The sequence below is a fragment of the Diabrotica undecimpunctata genome, chromosome 3, assembly GCF_040954645.1.
Source record: "Diabrotica undecimpunctata isolate CICGRU chromosome 3, icDiaUnde3, whole genome shotgun sequence".
NCBI lineage: Eukaryota > Metazoa > Arthropoda > Insecta > Coleoptera > Chrysomelidae > Diabrotica > Diabrotica undecimpunctata.
In genome coordinates this window covers 2,598,231-2,604,230 of record NC_092805.1, presented here as the reverse complement: position 1 = coordinate 2,604,230, position 6,000 = coordinate 2,598,231, and positions in this window count along the sequence as shown.

Genomic DNA, 6,000 nt, shown 5'->3' with positions numbered 1-6,000 from the left:
GGCTCAGATGATAAAGTCTTATTATTTCATAGTAAAATTCGTTGGCTTTCGAAAGGAAAAATACTAAACAGAGTTTTAGAACTTAAAGACGAACTACTCGAATTTTTTAAAACAGAAGATGGCCAAAGTGGTTTTTGTAAAAACCTTTTTTGGTGTGCTAAGTTGGCTTACCTTTCTGACATTTTTAATAAGCTAAATTCTTTGAATGCAACTATGCAAGGACGAAAGGAAACCATAATATCATCAACTGATAAAATAAGGGCATTCTCCAAAAAAACTTACATTCTGGAAATCGGTTATAGAAAAAAACGATTTGACTGCTTTTCCCGAAACCTCTATAACTTTAATTAATTTGAAATCTGAAAAACAAACTCTACTAAAAGAGCATTTATGTAAGTTGCAAGTTGCAAGAAGGGATAACTAAATACTTTCCCTCTGTCTTGAGTGCTAATTGTGAATGGTTAATTGCATTTGACGAGAACAACGTAAGAAAGGCAGAATCAATCAGTTCTGAAAAGGAACAACTTATTGAAGTGTATTCTGACACAGTTTTAAAATCAAAATTTAGATTTAGAGAAGTAGCTTCGAATGTTATTTGGATTTCAGTTAAGAATGAATACCCAGAATTAGCAAAGAAAGCAGTGTCCCTTTTACTGCCGTTTTCGACCTCGTACTTATGTGAATCTACATTTTCTGCGATGAAAAATATAAAATCTAGCTACCGGTCTCAACTACTTGATGTGGACAGCGAGATGAGAGTGTGTCTGTCTACAATTCGTCCTCTGATAGATATACTTTGCAAAAGTCATCAGGGTCAAATTTCACACTAATTTTATGTATTCTTTCTGTTTTGTTTTTTGCTTGTTATGTTCTTACGAAATAAAAAATAATATGTTTAATATATTCGTCTGTACTTACCTACCACTAGCAAAAATTTGTACATATAAGGGTGTCGAGAATCTGTAAGGAGTACGTTAGTGCGTCGCTGAGTAAAAAAGGTTGAGAACCGCTGGTTTAGACGGAAGACGGCAGCCGGGCGTGAGTGTTCTCACTTACGACGGGCCGTCTGTTTAGACGGAAGACGTCAGCATGCACCGGTCGGCTCAGATCAGTAGTTTAATCTTCGTACACGGTATACCATGGACGACGACGATATTCCACTACTGTGGTGATATTTAAGACAAAGAAGAAGAAGACGACGTAAAAGAAAACATTGGGTGCATGCAAACAAAGTTTTTTAACTACTTCTGAGTGTCTATTTCTGCTTTTAATGATCTCTTTGGACGAATTGCAATGGACGTATTAGTACAAAACACACGATTCAGAGATTGCATTTGTCCACAATAAAGACTGTCCATATGTTTAAGGTAAAATTTTTTGTTTAATTCTAAAACTAATTCTTTACATTGCTTTGTTTAGCAATGTACATTGCAAGAACAACAAGACCAGAGTTATAATGCCAACAGGGGAAACAGAATGCATATAACTAAAAGAAGGAATCCGCCAAGGAGACTCGCTCAGCCCTTTTGTTATTCAATATGGTGATGAATCAAATAATTCACGAAGTAAGAAAACGACACAGATACCACATGGAAGCGCATAAAATCACGATACTATGCTATGACGATGATGCAGTACTAATTGCTGATAACGAAGATAACCTACAAAGGCAGCTCCACACCTTCAATATCACAGCAAACAAACTTAATATGAGAATATCAGTAGAAAAAACTAAATCTATAGTGATCAGTAAAGAGCCGCGTAGATGCAAACTAGAAATAGACGGCAAAATTGTAGAACAAGTAATGAAATTCAATTACCTAGGAGTAGAGATCACCAGTGACAGGGATATATGAACATAGACCACAAGGCAAGCATCAAAAGCGGCAAGAGTAAGTGCAGGATGCAGCTGTATGAATATGTTTTTACCTAGATATTATTTATATACTTACACGGTGTTCTAACGAAAATTTGTACATCCCTAGAACTTGGCAAAATAAAAGTTTTGACAGAAATCCAAATACAGGTAGTTTTTTATATCGAGTAAAAAAAACTAACCTTTATGTCACTTCAAACAAAAATATTTCTATACATTGATTAACTTATAGCTAAAAAATAAAAAAAAAATAGAATAAGTAGGTACCTATATTCTACTTAATATAAAAAAATAGTAAATAAAAAATTGAAACAAACTCACCAAATTCTTTTCTTTTTTTTCTTCAAGTTGTTCAAAATCAGGATTTAATATTGTATTTTACATATTTCGTGCCATGCTGCTAATCTTAAGTTTTTATCTTTATATCCTTCTATCGTTTTGTCCCACAAGAGTTTTATTTTCGATAAGCGATATCAATGCAAACGTATTAAACTCCAATTTTTCACGAGCGTAGAAGCCAAAATGATGTTTGCAAGGTAATTCTCGGGGACCGCAGATTAAGAAGGGAAGTACATCGGTGCCGTCTGATTGGCAGACCCGTTCACATTACATCCGATCTGGTAGTTTATACGGCTCTTCGCAGTGGCAAAACGTCCGTCTAAAAACTCGGTTCCGTCCTTTTTCTCAGAATGTCTTAATGTGAACATGGTCATATAAATTGTATTGTCACTGGCATATCTGTCTCTTCAGACGGGCCGAGAGAACAGACGGAACGGGCTCTTCTACGTAACTTATAAGTTTGAGCTTATGTAGAGCTCATTCTCAATCTTTTTTTTTTTTAATATTTAAATGAAAAAGTCAAGGAACAGTGTATAAATGGAATTAGGTCAGTTTTTTACATGTAGAAATCTTCGTATTTTCCTCACACAGTTTTTTCTTGTTTTCGGAAAGTTTTAGTTTTGTGACTTATGGGGTTTTTCAAATACGTGATTCAAATAGCTTTTTTACGTGCCATAAAATTATACAGATAGTCAAATAAAACGATTGTATAATATGGACGAAACTTATATTCATGCTGTGCATACCGTTGCTACTTGTTAGAACGATAATTCCAATGAAGGACTAGCAAGACCATTCAAAAAGGGCAAAGATTAATTATTGTTCATGCTGGCAGCGAGAAGGGCTTTATTCCCAACGCTCAATTGATTTTTAAATCAAATTCAAATACCGGAGACTACCATCACACAAAATTAATTCTGCAAATTACAAAAAATGGTTGGAAGAAAAATTAATTCCTAACCTATCTCCAAAGTCGGTTGTGGTTAATAACAATGCTCCAATGTTCACAGTGTCCAAAAAGATCAACCAGAGCAGAGCAAAGATGAATTCTATCAGTAGAAAACAAATTATGATGGTTAAGGTCTAAGAATATTTATTGTGACAGGAGTATGTTAAAACCTGATTTGTATAATATCATTAAACATAACATATGTTCGAAAAGTTCCTATTCGTGGCAATATTGCAGATGAGGTCCTTCAATCAGGTGTAGTTGCTGTTCAGGCAGAAAAATTAGATGACTCTTCATTACAAAATAATGATGAACAAGAAATAAATCTCTTATCTCGGGCGAAAGCCTATCTTTATCGAAGAACAGGAGAAAGCATTAACTAAACATATCTTGCAGCTATCTAAAATGTATTATAATATCACTATTAGAGAGCTGAGGCAATTGGTGTTCAAATATGCAGATAGAAATTTGCTGGAAAAGACTGAGTGACTTTGTTCTTAAAGAGAAACCAAGAAGTCTGAGAAAACCAGAAGGGACAAGTATTAATCGAATAATCGCCTTTAATAAAATCAAGATCAAGAAATTTTTTTGAATGACATACCGGTAGTACAAAGACCTTTTAGAATTTTGGGCTCAAAGGAACAGAAAGAAGAAGGTTCTGCAAAGTTAGTTACAGTAGTTTGTGCGATGAGTGCGTCTGAAGGAAACATTCCACCGATGTTCATCTTTCCCAGGAAGAGGATCAATGCTCAACTTCAAAATAATAGCCCGATAGATGCGGTATATCACTGCTCCGACAATGGCTGGGTAAATGACTAGCTGTTTTACGAGTGGTTAAAGCACTTTAAATATCATGTCCATCCTAATGCACAGTCTCCTATTTTATTTTACTTCACAATCAGACCAGTCATATTTCATTGGAGATATATTCTTTTGTAAAACTAATTCAATTTACCTCATATCCATACTTCCGGACACTTCCCATAGGCTACAACCCCTCGACCTTTTATTTTTTAGCTCTCTTAAGAGAGCCTATAATAAGAAATGTGAATTATATCTCAGATCACATCCACATCAAAGAATAAGTAACTTTCAGTTAGCTGAGATTTTTAACAAAGCCTATATAAAAGTTGCTACAATAAAGAAAGAGATTTCTGGTTTTAGGTGTGCTGGTATTTATCCTTTCGATCCAGATATATTTAGAACTGAAGATTTTTGCCTGCTCAATAGTTTCTACCAGTCGTAAAAATGGTATCAAAGTTTGATACCAAGCAACTGGGAGATCAGGTTATTAAAACGACACCATTACTGAAATACATCCAATCCCTAGAGCATCAAAAGCCATTGTTGCTTTTTCAGATTTATGACCACTACCAAAAGTCCACACAACCTCAAAAAAATCCTGACATTCACACCGATAAAGAATATTCTCGAAGAAGCTGACTTAAAGAAGAAAGAAAGAAATGAGAAGAAGCCAGCTGCTACAAAAAAAAAATGGTTGGTAAAGAGGTCAAAAATTCACCCATGTTAAGAAGATTACATTTCAGGAAAGTAAAACGGAGGACGGGAGGAATCGGAATTCGACGAGTAAGACATCTGTGATGATGAACTAGACGATGTGGATCCGACTAACCCAGAGAACAATCTACCTGATTTGTGGAGAATTCGGGAAGGACAGAGAATTGTGGTATCAATGTGCATTTGATTGGGTTGGGCTCATGCCCCTTGCACTGTCAGAGAAAGTTCAAAGGACTATAGGTGATATATGAGTTGAATAAATACTCAGTGTAAAATAAAAAAAGGTTTGTAATAAAAAAATCAATCAAAACTGTATAATTTTTATAATTTGCATAAAATTACCCACATAGATGGGTAATTTTGCGCACCAATCAAAAAAATTTAATTGATAATTTCAGAAAGTGTACTATGTGTCCTATATACGTATAGGATTAACTTTTGTGAGTTAACTATATTAATTTGTATAGTTTTAATAACTTAATAGACAACGATAAAGACGGTTTTGCATAAGTGCGTAGGATTCCCCCACCTTCCCTTACCGTCCCGCTATTTATAATATTTCTTATTTTTTCAATGAAAGAAATCTGCAACAGTAAGTTTATTTAAGCTGTTAATTCTGTGAGGAAGGAATTTCTGAGTTTTCGACTATGAATCTGTCAAAATATTCTCGAGCTGAGCCAATGAACTAGAGCAGATTTGGCACGTGTTGTAAGTGCACGTGTCCAATTCTGTTTGAACCATTATATAATGTACATATTGTTTTGCTTTTTTTGTAAGTAATCAATACTTATCTGATACTTTTAACCTATTACCTTCGTAGGTGATCATCTTCATAGTACGTGATAGCTAAACATCTTTGAAAGAAAACATTTAATACACGAACATATTTGTCGTGCATCCAACAAACCTTACAATTAAAGCTATAATAATGAATATATTTATTCTAGTATGATAGGAGGGTATCGCTTCTTGATTTACTTGATTTACAAATAATAATAAGTTGCGTAATAATGATGGAATGTTCATGTTATAATTACCAACAGAAAAATTACCAACCACAATTAAAATTTTCCGTACGACCCATAAAGCAAAACTATTTATAATTAGATAGTAACGAAACAGAATTTCCGTTTGTTGATTACAATTGATAATGTTAATGATTGTATGTAATAAAATTTATTAAAAATTGAACACAGGATCGCCGTAGATATATATATATATATATATATATATATATATATATATATATATATATATATATATATATATATATAAAGATATAATTATAATTTATTCTCTTTCAGCCCTGAAGAAGCCA